Genomic DNA, 15,781 nt, shown 5'->3' on the forward strand with positions numbered 1-15,781 from the left:
ATTTATATGGTTAGGTTCATGGCTAGGTCTGATATTAGGTTTAGGGTAAGGGCCAGGTTAAGGGTATGGTGTATTTTAGGGTCAGGGTCAGATTTCAGGTTTGTGTTAGGTTAATTATTAGGATAAAGGCTCAAATTAGCATTAGGGTTAGAATTAGGGTTAGGTTAATGGATAGGTTTAGGTTTATGATTCAGGTTAAAATTAGGGTATTTTGTTGGGTTTTGGTTAATTATAGAGTTAGGGTTTGACCTAGGGTTATTATTTGGGTTAGGGTTATTCTTAGGGTAACGAATAGCATCATAGCTATGGTTAGGCTAGGGTTTTAGATAGGATTAGGGCTAGAGGTAGGGTTAGGTTTAGGGCATGGGCTAGGGTTAGGGTTTGGGTTAAGTTTAGGGTACATGTTAGGTTTTGAGCTAGGGTGAGAGTTAGGTTTAGGATTCTGTCTAGAGTTAGATTTATGGTTCAGGTTAGGGTTAGTGTTAGGGTTAGGGCTAAGGTTATCTTTAGAGTTAGGTTAATGGATAGGGTTATATGTCGGGTTATGATTAGGGGTAGTTTTAGGTTTAGGTTTAGAGTTAGAATTAGAGCTAAGATTATCATTAGAATTAGGATAATGTATAGGGTTAGATGTCAGGTTAGATTTAGGGGTAGTTTTAGATTTAGGGTTAGTGTTAGGGTATGGGAAGAGTTAGAGTTAGAGTAAGGATTAGGATTTTAAGTAGGGGTAAGTCTACGATGAGGGTTAGGTTTAGGGTTAGGTCTAGGATTAGGATTACAATTAGGATTAGAGCTAGGGTTATCATTAGTGTTAAGTTTCAGTTTAGGATAATGGATACTTTTAGAGATAGTATTAGGGCTAGAGTTAACATTATGATTAGGGCTAGGATAGAATTAAGTTTAGTGATAGGGCTAGGGTTATGTTTAGGTTTCAGTTTTGGGTTTTATCTAAGGTTAGGTCTAAGGCGAGAGTTAGGATTAGCGTGAGGGTTAGGCTTAGGGTAAGGAATAAATTTAGGTTAGGGTTAGGGTTATGCTTTGGGGTAGATTTAGGCCTAGGATTACGGCTAGGTTTTGTGTTAGGTTTAGACTAGTTTTAGTGCTATGGTAATGTAAGGGTTATGTTTACCTTTATGGCTAGTTCTAGTGTTTGGTTTAGGTTTCAGTTAGGGTCATTTTATAGCTAGGGTTAGTGTTAGTGTAAGGGTCTGTGTTTGGATTAGGGTTAGGGTTAGGGCTAGGGCCAGAATTAGGATTGGTTAGATCTAGCCGTAAGGTTAGTGTTTGGCTTAGGTTAAGGGTTATCATTAGAGCTAGGGCTAGGTTTTTGTTTAGGTCTTGGGTAAAGATATGGCTAGATTTAGGATTAGGTTTAATCTAGGGCTAGTGTTAGGGTTAGGTTTAGATATAAGGTTATGGGTAGGGCTAGTGTTAGGGTTTGGTTTAGGTTCAGGGTCAGAATAAGGGTCAGGGATACGGTTAGGATTTGGGTTATGGTTATAAGAAGAATGAGGGCTTGGGTTAGGACTAGTAATAGGGTTAGGGTTTGGGTTAGACTAAGGATTAGTTTTAGGACTATGGTTAGCATTAGGGTTGGGGTTTGGCTAGGATAAAGGATAACATTAGAGCTAGGATTAGAGCTAGGCTTCAGGTTAGGTTAGCACTAGTGTTAATGTTAGGGTTAGGGTGAAAGCTAAGGTTAGGTATCAGATTTGGGCTAGGTTTTTGTTAGCATTAGGTTTGAGGTTATGGCTAGTGTATGAACTAGGGTTATGATTAGAACTAGTTTTAGAACTAGGGTTATGACTAGGTCTAGTATTAGGGTAAGTTTTAGGTTTAGGGTGATGTTTAGAGGTAGCTTTAGTGTTAATGTCAGAGACAGGTTCAGGGATAGTTTTAGGGTTAATATTAGGACTCGAATTAGGGCTAGGTTGAGGGCTAGAGGTAAGGTTAGGGTTTGGTTTAGGTAATAGTTTAGGGTTAGTGATATGTCTCAGTTTTGTTTTAGGGCTAAGCCTATGATTAGGGCTTGTTTTAGGATTATCATTAGGGTTAGGGCTAGTGTTAGGGTTAGGTTTATTAGTAGAATTAGGGTTAAATTTAGTGTTGGGTTTAGATCTAGTGTTAGGGCAAGGTTTAAGGTTAGGGCTAGTGTTATTCTAGACTATTTCTAGGAATAAGGTTACGGTAAGTGATAGGGTTAGAATTAGGATTAGTGCTAGGGTGGAGTAGTCTTGAAGCTAGGGTTAGAATCAGGTTTAGAATTAGGTGTAGGGTTAGTGTTAGCGTTATTCCTAGTGTTAAGATTAGGGCTAGGATTAGTGTTAGGGTTACGATTTGGGTTAGGTTTAGGGTAAAATATGGGGTTATAATTACATTTACGGCTAGGGAAAGGGTTAGAATTAGGGTTAGGGTTGTGATTAAGGCTATGTTTGGGCTAGGATTAGAGCTAGTGTTCGTGTTATTGTTAGGCTCAAATTAGGGCTAGGGTGAATATCAGATCTAGGGTTACAGTTAGGGATATGTTTTGGGTTATGTTTATGGTTAGGTCTAGTGTAAGGGTTAGATTTAGAGTAAGGGTCAAGTTTACAGCTGTGTGTATTATTAAGGTCAGTGTACGGCTTAAGGTTTGGTTTAGGTTAAGGTTTAGGTTTAGGGCTCAGATTAGCATTAGTGTCAGAGTTAGGGTTAGGGTAATGAATAGGCTTAGAATTAGGGTTCAGGTTAGTTTTAGGGCAATGGATAGGTTTAGGGATTGCAATAGGGTTAGAGTTAAGCTAAGGGTTAGTATTAGGGTTAGGATTATGATTAGGGTAATGGGTATAATTAGAGCTAGGGTTAGGGCTAGGGTTATGGTTAGGATTAGGGCTAGGGTTAGGGTAGTGGATATAATTAGAGCTATGGTTTGGGTTATGGTTAAGGTTAGGATTAGGGCTAGTTTTAGGTTAGGGTTTGGGATAGGACTAAGGTTATGTTAAGGGTAAAGGTTAGTCTTTGAGCTAGGGTTAGGTCTAAAGCAAGGCCTAGGGTTAGGGTTAGGGCTAGGGTTAGATTTAGGGTTACACTTAGGGCTATGTTCAGGCCTAGGATTTTGGCTAGATTTTGTGTTAGTTTAGGCCTAGGGTTAGGGCCATGGGAAATGTAAGAGCTAGGGTTATGATTAGGGCTAGTTTTAGGGTTAGGGTTATGGTTAAATGTAGTGTTAGGATTAGGTTTTGGGTTAGGTTGAGCTTTGGAGCTAGAATTATGTTAGGGTCAGGGCCAGTGTTCAGGTTAGATTTATTGTTGGGGTTAGTGCCAGAATTAGGACTAGGGTTAGGTTTAGTGGTAGGGTTAGTGTTTGGGTTAGGTTAAAGGTTATTGTTAGGGATAAGGCTAGGTTGTTGTTCAAGTCTAGGGCTAGAAATATGGGTAGTTTTAGGATTAATTTTAAGTCTAGGGATAGTGTTAGGTTTAGGTTTAAGTGTAGGATTACCAGTAGGGCTTATGTTAGGGTTCGGTTTCAGGTTAGAGTCAAGTTTAGATCTATGTTTAGTGTTAGGGTCATAATAAGTGTCAGGGTTAGGGTTTGGGTTTGGGTTAGGTTTAGATCTAGAACGAAGTTTAGAGTTAGGGCTAGTAATAGGGTTAGTGTTTGGGTTAGGCTATGGATTAGGGTTATGGTAATGAATATGATTAGAACTAGGGATACGGCTAGGGTGAGAATTAGAGTTAGTCTTAGTAGCAGTCTTAGGGTTAGGGTTAGTATTAGGTTTAGGGCTAAATTAGGGCTAGGATTAGGGCTAGGAGTAGGGTTTATTTTAAGAGTTATTGTAGGGCTAGTGCTAGGTTTTTGTTTAGGTCTAGGGCTAAAGTTATAGCTATATTTAGGATTAGCTTTGAGTGTAGGTCTAGTGTTAGGCTAGGTATAGGTATAGGGTTACCATTAGCTCTAGTATTAGAATTTTGTTTAGGTTTATGGTCAGGTTTAGACCTAGGGTTACTGTTAGGATCAGATGAGGGTGAAGTTTAGGTTTAGAGGTAGAATTAGGGCTAGGATTAAGAGTAGTAATATAGTTATAGTTTAATTTAGGCTAAGGATTAGGATTAGAACTAGGTTTAGCCTTTGGGTTAGGGTTTGGCTTAGTGTAAGCAATAGGATTAGAGTTAGGGTTAAGGCTAGTGTTAGGGTTAGGTTTTGGACTAGTATTAGGGTTAAACCTAGGGTTAGGGCTCAGATTATGGGTAGAATTTGTGTTAGGTTTAGGGATATGGTTAGGACAATGACTAATGTATGAACTAGGGTTTTGAATGAGGCTAGTTTTAGGGTTAGGTTAAGGCTAGATATAGTGTTAGGGTTAATTTAATGTTAAGGTGATTTTTAGAGCTAGAATTATTGTTACGGTCAGTGTCAGGGTCAGGGTTAGTTTTAGACTTAGTTTTAGGGCTCATTGTAGAGTTAGAGTTTGATTTAGGTTAAGGGTTAGGATTTGGGCTATGGCTTGGTTTTGGTTTATGCTTAGGGCTAGGGATAGGGCAAGTTTTTAGATTAGCATTATGGTTAGGGGTAGTGTTAGGGTTTGGTTTAGGCTTAGTGTTACAGCTAAATTTAGAGTTTGGTTTAGATTTAGACTAAGGCTAAGGATAGAACTAGGACTAGGGCTAGGGAAAGAGTTAGAGTTGGTCTTATGGCTAGGTTTAGGGTTAGGATATTATTAAATAAAGGCTTGGATTAGCACTAGGCTTTGGGTTAGGCCTAGGTTTAGGGCAAGAGTTAGAGTTAGGTTCTGTGTTAGAGTTAGGGCTAGGGTTAGGGCAATGGTTAATGTGAGAACTAGGGTTACCATTATGGTTAGTTTTAGTGTTAGGGTATGGGTTAGGTTTAGTATTAGGGTTAGGTTTAAGGTTAGGGTGATATTAATAGCTAGGTTTCATGTTAGGATAGGAGTTAGGGTCAGGTATAGTATTAAGGTTGGAGTTAGGACTCGAATTAGGCCTAGGGTTACTGTTAGGGTTCAGTTTAAGGTGAGGGCAGTGTTTAGAGCTAGGGTGAGTGTTAGGATATGAGTCAGGGTCAGGGTTGGGTTTAAGGTTAGGGTTAGGACTCGAATTAGGCCTTGGGTTAGTTCTAGTTGTAGTGTTAGGGTTTGGTTTAAGTTATGGTTTAGGGTTTGGTTATGTTAAGAGTTATTGTAGGGCTAGTGCTAGGTTTTTGTTTAGGTCTAGGGCTAAAGTTATAGCTATATTTAGGATTAGCTTTGAGTGTAGGTCTAGTGTTAGGCTAGGTATAGGTATAGGATTACCATTAGCTCTAGTATTAGGATTTTGTTTAGGTTTATGGTCAGGTTTAGACCTAGGGTTACTGTTAGAATCAGATGAGGGTGAAGTTTAGGTTTAGAGGTAGAATGAGGGCTAGGATTAAGAGTAGTAATATAGTTATGGTTTAGGGTTAGGTCTAATACTCGATTTTGTTTTAGTCCTAGGGTTAGGATTAGGGCTAGAGTTAGTGTTAGGCTTAGGCTTAGTGTTTGGGTTAGGGTTAAATGAAATTAGGGTTAGATCTAGGGCTAGGGATAGAACTAAGAATAGGTCAATGGTTATTGCTAGGTTTAGGATTATGGTAAGGGGTAGAGTAAGAAATGGGGCTAGGGTGAGAGTTAGTCTTAGGGCTAGGGTTAGGGTTAGGGTTAGATATAGGGCTCAATTACGGCAAGGATTAGGGCTAGGTTTAGAGTTTAGTTTAAGCCTTGGCTTGGGGTTAGGGTTTAGAGTTAAAGATTAGAGGTTAGGTTTTAGAGTTAGGGCAAAGTTTGGGGTAAGTGATGGATTTATAGCTATGTTTAGTCGTAGGTGAGGATTATAATTAGGGTTAGGGCTGTGGTTAGTATTTAGGGTTATGACTAAGGCTAGGTTTAGGGCTAGGATGAGGGCTAGGCTATATTATTTGGGGTTAGGGCTAGGATTAGTGCTAGTGCTAATTTGAGGTCCAGAATTATTGTTAAAGATAGTTTTAGGGTTAGGGTTATGTGTACATCTAGTGTAAGATTTAGTTTTAAGGTTAGTGTTAGGTTTACAGCTAGGGGTATTATTGGGGTCAAGTTCTGGGTTAGGGTTTGGGATAGGTTAATGTTTAAATTTAGGGCTTGGGCTGGGGATGTGGCTCAAGCGGTAGCGCGCTCGCCTGGCATGCGTGCGGTCCGGGTTCGATCCTCAGCACCACATACCAACAAAAGATGTTGTGTCCGCCAAGAATTAAAAAATAAATATTAAAAATTCTCTCTCTCTCTCTCTCTCTCTCTCTCTCTCTCTCTCTCTCTCTCTCTCCTCTCTCACTCTCTCTTTAAAAAAAACTTAAATTTAGGGCTCGAATTAGCATTAGGTTTAGGGTTATGGTTATGGTAATAAATAGAGTTAAAAATCAGTTTAGGACTAGGGTCATGGTTATGATTAGTGCTAGGTTTTTGGGTTAAGTTAGTGCCATGGTTAGGATTATGGCTAATGTAAGTACTAGGGTTATGATTATGGCTAATTTTAGTGTTTTAGGGCTAGCTTTAGTGTTAGGTTTATGTTTAGGGTTAGGGTGATGTTTAGACCTGGGGTTAGTGTTATTGTAAGGGTAAGGGTTAGTTTTAGGTTTTGGCTTAAAACTCGAATTAAGGCTGGGGTTATGGCTAGGTGTAGGGTTAGGGGTTGGTTTTATTAAGGGTTAGGGTTAGAGCTTTGGCTCAGTTTAGTTTTAGGGCTAAGGTTAAGGTTAGGGAAAATTTTAGGATTAGTGTTAGGGTTAGGGCTACTGTTAGAACTAGGCTTAGGCTTCGGTTTAGGGTTAAATTTAGAGTTAGTTTTTTTTTTTTTTATCTAAGGTTAGTGCTAGGGCTAAGAATAGGGCAAGGGTTAGGACTAGGATTTGGGATAGGGTTAGGTTTATGGGAAGGGAGAGGATTAGAACAAGTGATAGGGCCAGTGTGAGAGTTATTCTTAGGGATAGGGTTATTCTTAGGAATAGGGTTAGAGTTAGGGTTAGGGATAGGGCTAAATTATGGCTAGCTTTAGTGTTAGGGCTAGGGTTAGAGCTAGTTTTAGAATTAGCATCAGGGTTAGGTCTAATTTTAGGCTTAGCCATCGAGTTAGGGTTGGATTTAAAATTAGTTTTCAATCTAGTGTTAAAGCAAAGGCTAAGAATATGGCAATTGTGACAACAAGGGTTAGGGTTAGAGTTAGGATTACGTTTAGGGTAAGGGATGTGGTTTGGGCTAGGTTTAGGGCTAGGGCAAGGGTTAGAATTAGGGTTAGGGCTAGAGTTATGGTTAGGGTTATGATTAAGGCTAGGTTTATGACTAGGATGAGGTTGAGGTTTTGTGTTAGGGTTAGGGATAGTATTAGGGCTAGGGGATATGAATAGGGCTAGGGCCACACCAAGTGATAGGGATAGTGTTAGGGTTCTAGTAAGTGATACAGATAGAACTAGGGTTAGGGTTAAAGTGAAAGTTAGAGTTAGTCTTTGTGCTAGAGTTAGGGTTAGGGTTAGGGATAGGGCTAAATTAGGGCTAAGATTAGGGCTAGGGTTAGCATTAGGGTTAGGCTTAGGGTTTGGGTTAGGAATAAAATTAAGGCTATGTTCAGGGCTAGATAAGGGCTAGGGTTTGTGTTTGGATTAGGGCTAGAATTAAGGCTAGGATTAATATCAGGGCTAGGGTTAAGGTTAGGAATAGTTTTAGGATTAGGTTTATGGCTAGGTCTAGTGTAAGGTTTAGGTAATGTAAGAGTAAGGTTTAGAACTAGGGTAATTATTAGGGTCACGGTCAATGTTAGTGTTTGGTTTAGGTTTGAGGTTAGGTTAGGGCTCGAATTAGCATTAGTGTTAGGGTTACCGTAATGATAGCGTTAGGTTTAGGGTTTAGGGTAGCTTTAGTGTAATTGATAGGTTTAGGGAATGCGATAGGGTTAGTGTTAAGTGCAGAGATAGCATTATGGTAAGGGTTATTTTTAGGGTAATGGATACAGTTAGAGTTAAGGTTGGGGCTAGGGTTATGGTTAGGATTAGGTCTAGTGTTAGGGTTAAAGTGAGGGTTAGAAGTAGGATTAGGTTTATGGTTATGTTTAGAGTAAGGGTTATGTTCTGAGGTATGATTAGGGCTAGTCTGAGAGTTAAGTTCAGAGTTAGGTCTAGGGATAAAATTATGGTTAATTTTGGGTTACTGTTGGGGTTAGGTTTAGACCTAGGTTTAGTGTTATGGTCAGAATAAGGGTCAAGGTTAGGTTTAGCGTTTGGGATAGTGTTAGAGCTAAAATGAAGGCTAGGGTTAGGACTATTAATAGGGTTTGGGTTTTGGTTAGTCTAAGGACTATGGATAGGTCTAGGGTTACTCTTAGGTTTAGGGTTTTGCTTAGGGTAAGGGATTGATTTAGATCTAGGGTTAGGGTTATGGTTAGGGTTAGAGTTAGAGTTAAAGCTAGGTTTAGGGCTCGATTTAGGGCTCATTTTGTGTTAGGTTTAGGGCTAGGATTAGGGCAATAGCTAATGTAGGAACTAGGGTTACCATTAGAGTTAGTTTTAGGGTTAGGGTTAGGGTTAGTTTGAGTTCTAGGGTTAGCTTTAGGGTTAGAGTGATATTTATAGCTACGGTTCCTGTTAGGATAGGAGTCAGCATCAGAGTTAGTTTTAGGGTTAGCGTTAAGAGTCGAATTAGAACTATTGTTAATGTTAGTGTTCGGTTTGTGTACAGGGCGGTTTTTAGAGCTAGGGTGAGTGTTAGGATATGAGTCAGGGTCAGGATTAGTTTTAAGGTGAAGCTTGGGACTCGAATTAGGGCTAGGTTAAGGTCTAGGTGAAGGGTTAGTGTTTGGTTTAAGTTAAGGTTTAGGGTTAAGACTATTGCTCTGTTTTGGTTTGCTGCTAGAATTAGGGTTAGGACTAGTTTATGATTATCATTAGGGTGAGGGCTAGTGTTAGTGTTAGGCTTAGGCTTAGGTTTAATGTGAGATTTAGAGTTAGGGTTAGGACTGGGACTAACTTGAGGAAAAGCGTTAGAACTAGTGTTAGGTTTATGGTAGCAGATAGCGATAGAACTAGGGACAGGAATAGGGCTAGGGAAAGAGTTAGAGTTAGTCTTAGGGCTAGGGTTAGGATAGGGTTAGAGACAGAGCTAAATTAGGGCTAGGATTAGGGCTAGGTTTTTTGTTTAAGCCTAGGGTTAGGGTTATGGTTAGGTTTAGATTTAGGGTAAGGCATGAAGTTATAGCTAGATTTAGAGGTAAGGTGAGGGTTGGAATTAGGGTTAGGTGTAGTGCTACAGTTAGGGTTATAATTAAGACTAGCTTTAGGCCTAGGATGAAGGCTAGGTGTGTTTTTAGAGTTAGGGCTAGGATCAGGGCTAGGGCTAATTTAGGTCCAGAATTATGGTTAAAGATAGTTTTAGGATTATATTTATGGCTACGTCTAGGCTAAGGGTTAGGTGTTGGGTTACGGTCAAGTTTAGAGCTAGGGTTATAATTAGGGTCAAGGTCTGGTTTAGGGTTTGGGATAGGTTAAGGTTTCAAGTTTGGGCTTGAATGAATTTTAGGATTATGGTTAGGGTAATGATAGGGTTAGATTTAGGATTTAGGTTAGGTTAACGGTAATGGAATGCTTAGGATTCGGGATAGGGTGAGGTTTATGCCTAGGGTTATCGTTATGGTTAGGGTCATGGATATATTAATGGATAGAGCTAGAGATCAGTTTAAGGCTAAACTTATGGTTACAATTAGGGCTAGTGTTAGGGTTAGGTTAGTTTTAATGGTTGGGTTGAGGCTAGGTTTTGGGTTATGTTAGGGCGAGTGTTAGGGTTACAGCTAATGTAAGTACTAGATTTACAATTAGGGCTAGTTTTAGGGTTTTAGTGCTAGGTTTAGTGTTAGAGTTAATTTAGGGTTAGGGTGCTGTTTAGAGCTAAAAGTGTAGGGTCAGTTTCAGGTTCAGGGTTAGTTTTAGGGTTTGGCTTCCAAATCGAATTAGAGCTAGGGTTAGGTCTAGTTGTAAGGTTAGGGTTTGATTTAGGTTAATGGTTAGGGTTAGAGCTCTGGCTTGGTTTTGTTTTAGGGCTAGGGCTAGTTTTAGGGCTCATTTTAAGGATTAGTATAATGGTTTGGGCTAGTGTTAGTGTTAGGCTTAGGCTTCGGGTTAGGGCTAGATTTAGAGTTATGTTTTGCCTAAGGTCAGTGCTAGGGATAATGGTAGGGCAAGGGTTAGTTTTAGGGTAAGGGCTAGGGTTAGGGTTACGATAAGGGGCTGGAACATAATGAGTGATAGTGCTAGTGTGAGAGTTAGTCTTAGGGCTAGGGTTAGGGTTAGGTTTAGGGATAGGGCTAAATTACGGCTAGGGTTATGTTAGGGCTAGGGTTAGTGCTAGTTTTAGGAATAGGCTTAGACATCAAGTTAGGGTTAGGTTTAGAGTTAGGTTTTGACCTATGGTTAGTGCTACGGCAATTAATAAGGCAAGGTTTAGGGCTAGAGTTAGGGTTCAGTTTAGGTTAAGGATGTGGTTATTGCTAGGTTTAGGGCAAGGCCAAAGTTTAGTATTAGGGTTAGAACTAGGGTTAGGGTTAGGGTTATGATTAAGGTTATGTTTAAGGCTACAGTGAGGACTAGGATTTGTTTTAGGGTTAGGTATAGTAGTAGGTCTATGGCTAATGTCATGTCTAAACTTAGAGTTAAGGATATATTTATTTTTAGATTTATGGCTTGGTCCAGGGTAAGGGTTAGGTTTTTGGTTAGGGTCAGGTTTAGATCTAGGGTTATTTTTAGAATCAGAATAAGGATTAGAGTTTGTGTTAGCAATGCAGGGCTCAAAATATTGTTAGATTTAGTGTTAGGGCAATGACAGGATTAGGTTTAGGGTTTAGTATTGGTTGAGTGTAATGTATAGTGTTAGGGTTAGGCCTAGGATTATCAAAAGGGTTAGAGTTATTTTTAGGGTAATGGATAGCGATAGCCCTAAGGTTAGGGCTAGGGTTATGATAGGATTAGGGCTACTGTTTGGGTTAGTGTTAGGTTTAAGTATAGGGTTAAATCTAGGATTAGTACTCGGATTAAGGCTATGTTTTGGGTTAGTTTAGGGCTAGGGTTAAGGCTACTTCTAATGTATGATGTAGGTTTATGATTATAGCTAGTTATAGGGTTAGAGTTAGGTCTAGGTCTAATGTTAAGGATAGGTTTACAGTGATGATTATGTTTAGAGCCAAGGTTAGTGTTAGGGTCAGAGTCAGGGTCAGGGTTAGTTTGGGGTTAGGATTATACTATAATTAGGGATAGGGTTAGGGCAAGGTGTAGGTTTAGGGTTTGGTTTAGGTTAAGGGTTAAGGTTAGGGCTATGACTCGGTTTTGTTTTAGGGCTAGTGGAAAGGTTAGGGCTAGTTTAAGATTAGTCTTAGTGTTAAGCCTAGTGTAAGTGTGAGATTTAGGCTTACTGATAATAGTAGAGTAATGGTTAGATTTAGTCTCAGGGTCAGGGTTAAATTTGTAGTTAGGTTTAGATCTAGGTTTTGAGATAGGGCTAAATATAGGGCTAGGGTAGGCCTACGTTTAGGGCTAGGTGTATGATGATGCTAAGGGATAGGGTTAGAACTAGGTATAGGGCTAGTGTGAGAGTTAGATTTAGTCTTAGGGCTAGAATTAGGGTTAGGAATAGGGCTAAATTAGGGCTTGGATTAGGACTAGTGTTAGTGTTATGGTAAGGCCTAGGGTTAGGGCTAGGTTAGTGTTAGGTTTAGGGTTAGAGTTAGGTTTAGGGTAAGGGATGGGAATATAGCTACTTTCAGGACTCGGGTGATAATTAGGATTAAGATTAAGGTTAACATTTGGGTTAGGGTTATGATTAAGGAGAGGTTCATGGCTAGGATGTGGGCTAAGTTTTGTATTAGGGTCAGGGCTAGGATTAGAGATAGAGCTAATGCCAGGTCCAGGGTACTGTTATAGATAGTTTAAGCATTAGGTTTATGGCTAGTTCTATTGTAAAGTTGAGGTTTCTTGTTAGGGTCAAGTTTAGAGCTATGGGTATTATTAGAGTCAGACTCAAGTTTAGGGTTTGGGTTAGGTTAAGGTTTAGGTTTAGGGCTCAAATTAGTCTTATTTTTAGGCATTGGTAATGACACAGGTTTAGGGTTCAGGTTAGGTATAGGTTAATGGAGGTGGTTAAGTTTAGTGCTATGGTTAGGGTTCCGCCTAGTGTTAGCATAAGGATTATAGTTATCTTAGGGTAATTAATGGGGTTAGAGCTAGGGTTAGGGCTAGGTTTATGGTTAGGATTTGGTCTAGGTTTAGGCTTAGGGTTATGGTTAGGGCTACGGTTATTGTTAGGGTTATCTTTACGGTTAAAGCTAAGATAGGGCTTGGATTAGAGCTAGGTTTTGTGATATGTTAGGGCAGTGGATAATGTCAGAACTAGTGTAATGATTAAGACTAGTTTTATTGTTAATACTACAGCTAGGTGTGGTTTCAGGGTTAGTTTTATTGTTAAAGTGAAGTTTAAAGCTAGGGTTAGTGTTAGTGTCACTGACAGTGCTTGGGTATTGTAATGCTTAGGATTGAAGCCAGAATTAAGACTAGGGTTAGGTCTAGAGGTAGGGTTAGAGTTTGGTTTAGGTTAAGGGTTATTGTTAAGGCTAGATCTAAATTGTCTTTAGGACTAAAGTTATAGTTATGGCTCGATTTAGGATTAGGTTTAGGTCTAGGTCTACTATTAGGAGTAGGTTTAGGTATAAGTTTACCAGTAGGGGTAGTGTTAGGATTTGGTTTAGGATTAGGTTTAGATTTAGACCTAAGATTAGTGTTAGGTTCAGAATAATGGTCAGGGATAGGTTTAGGGTTTGAATTAAAGTTAGATCTAGAATGAAGGCTAGGGTTAGGACTTATTGTAGATTTAGGTTTTGGTTAGGCTAAGGATTAGTGCGAAGAATACGGTTAGCATTAGGGTGAGGGTTTGGCTTAGGGTAAGAAATAGAGTTAAAGCTAGGGTTAGGGTTAGTTTTATGGTTAAAGCTTCTATTAAGGCTTGTATTAGGGCTAGTTTTGTATTAGCATTAGGGCTACTGTTTGGGTTACAGCTATTTTAAGAACTAGGGTTAAGATTAGGGTTAGTTTTAAGATTAAGGTTAGTGTAATGTTAGGGTTACAGCTACTGTTATTAGTAGGGTTAAGATTAGGATTAGGGCTAAGGTTAGGTTTTTGTTTAGGAATAGGGCTAGGGTTATGTTTAGGCTAAGGGTTAGGCTTTGAGCTAGGGTTATGTGTAAGGTGAGGGTTAGGGTTAGGGCTACATTTAGGATCATGGTTATGCTTAGGGTAGGTTTAGGCCTCAGATTAGGGCTAGGTTTTGTGTTAGGTTTAGGCCCAGGGTTAAGGCTATGTGTAATGAAAGATCTAGGGTTCTGATTAAAGCTAGTTTTAGGGTTACAGTTATGGCTATGTCTAAAGTTAGGTTAAGGTTTTGGGTTAGATTCAGGTTTAGAGCTAGGTTTAGTGTTAGTGTTAGGGTCATTGTTCAGGTTGGAGTTATGTTTAAGGTGAAAGCCAGAATTAGGTCTAGATTTAGGTCTATGGATAGGGTTAGTGTTTGCTTTAGGTTAAGAATCCTGTTAGGGCTAGGGTTCAGGGATATTTTTAGGTCTAAGTCTAGAGTTATGGCTATATTTAGGATTAGGCTTAGGTATAGGGCTAGTGTTAGGGTTAGGTTTAGGTATTAGTTTACTGGTAGGGCTAGTTTTAGGGTTGGGTTTAGGGTGAGGGTCAGATTTAGACTGAGGGTTTGTGTTAGGGTAAGGATTTGAGTTAGGGTTAGAGCTAGAATGAGGGCTAGAATCAGGCTCTGATTAGCTTTTAGGATTAGCATTTGGATTAGGCAATGGATTAGGATTAGGACTAAGGTTAGCATTATGGATAGGGTTTGGCTTAGGGTAAGTGATAGAGTTAGAGCTAGGGATAGGGCTAGATTTAGGGTTAGGGTTATGGATAAGGCTAGTTTTAGGTTTAGGTTTATGTTTACTTCTAGGGTTAGGGCTCAGATTAGGGCTATTTTTTCTGTTAGCTCTAGGGCTAGGGTTAGGACTATGGCTAATATAAGAACTAAGGTTATGATTAGAGTTAGTATTTGGTCTAGAACTAGTGTTAGTGCTATCTTTAGGGTTAGTGTGATATTAAAACTAAGGTTAGTGTTAGAATATAAATCAAGGTCAGGGTTAATTTTAGGACTAGGACATGAATTAGATCTAGAAGCTTATGGCTAGGTTTAGGGTTAGGGTTTGGTTTAGGTTAACATTTAGGTTAGGACAATGTCTCAGTGTTGTTTAAGGGATAAGGCTAAGTTTATAGAGTTATGGTTAAATCTAGGGTAGGGTCTAGGGCTAGATTTAGGGCTAAGGTTAGGGCTTGTGTTAGGTTTATTGTAATGGATAGGGTTAGAAATAGAAATAGGGCTGGGGGAGAGTTAGAGTTACACTTAGGCCAAAGTTACGGGTAGAGTTATGGTTAGGGCTAAATTAGTGCTAGGATTTGTGCTAGGGTTAGTGTCAGGGTTAGGGCTAAAGATATGGATAGTGTTAGGTTTAGGGTTAATGATAGGGTTAGGGGAAATGATGGGGTTATACCTAAGTTCAGGTCTAGGGTGAGGTTTAAAAATTAGAGATAGGGCTAGAGTTAGGGTTTGGATTAGGATGAAGGCTTGTTATAGGCCTAAGATGAGGACTAGTGTTCGTGTTAGGGTTAGGGATAGGATTAGGACTGGGGCTAATGTCAGTTCTGGGTTTATGGTAATGATTAGTTTTAGGGTTAGGTTATGGCTAGCTCTAGTGTAAGGGTTAAGTTTAGGTTAAGGGTCAGGTTTAAAGCTAGGTGTATTATTAGGGTCAGGGTTCGAGTAGGGTTTGGTTTAGGTAAAGATTTATGGTTAAGGCTTGAATTAGCATTAGGGATAGGGTTAGGGTCTCAGTTAGGGTAATTGATAGAATTAGGTTTAGGGTTCAGGTTATTTTTAAATTAATGAATACAGTTAGTGTTAGCAATAGTGTTAGCATTAGGCCTAGGTTTAGCATTTGGGTTAGGCTTATCTTTAGGGTAAATGGATAGGGTTAGAGCTAAGGTTAGTACTATGGTAAAGGTTAGAATTAGTACTAGGGTTAGGGTTAGGCCTAGGGTTAGTGTCAGGGTTAGTTTTAGGGTAAGTGTTAGCGTTTGAGCTAGGATCACGGCTAGCGTGAGGGTTAAGGTTAGAATGAGGGGTAATGTTAGGTTTAAGGTTATGTTTAGATGAAAGTTAGAGTTTGAGGTAGAATTAGGGTTATGGCAAGGGTTAGGTTTAGGGTTAGGTCTAGGCTTATGTTTAGGGTTACAATAAAGTTACTCTTTACGTTAGGCTTAGGGCTAAGATAAGGGCAATGTTTTGTGTGAGGTTTATGGCTATTATTAGGGCTATTGGTAATGTAAGAGCTAAGTATATGGTTATGGCTTGTTTTAGTTTTAGGGTTATGGATATGTTCAGTGTTCTAGTTAGGTTTTGGGTTAGGATAAAATTTAGAGCTAGGGTTTGTTTTAGGGTAACTGTCATTGTCTGGTTAGTGTTAGGTTTAGGGTAAGGGCCAGATTTAGGACTAGCATTGGGTCTATGGATAGAGTTATTCTTTACGTTAGGTTAATGGTTATTGTTAGGGCTAGTGCTAGGTTTATATTTAGGGCTAAGGCTAGATTTATGACTCTATTTAGGATTAGGCTTGGTCTAGTACTAGTTTTACTGTTAGATTTAGGTATAGGTTTACTGGTTGGGGTAGGGTTAGG

Source organism: Ictidomys tridecemlineatus, chromosome 1 (assembly GCF_052094955.1).
Source record: "Ictidomys tridecemlineatus isolate mIctTri1 chromosome 1, mIctTri1.hap1, whole genome shotgun sequence".
Lineage (NCBI taxonomy): Eukaryota > Metazoa > Chordata > Mammalia > Rodentia > Sciuridae > Ictidomys > Ictidomys tridecemlineatus.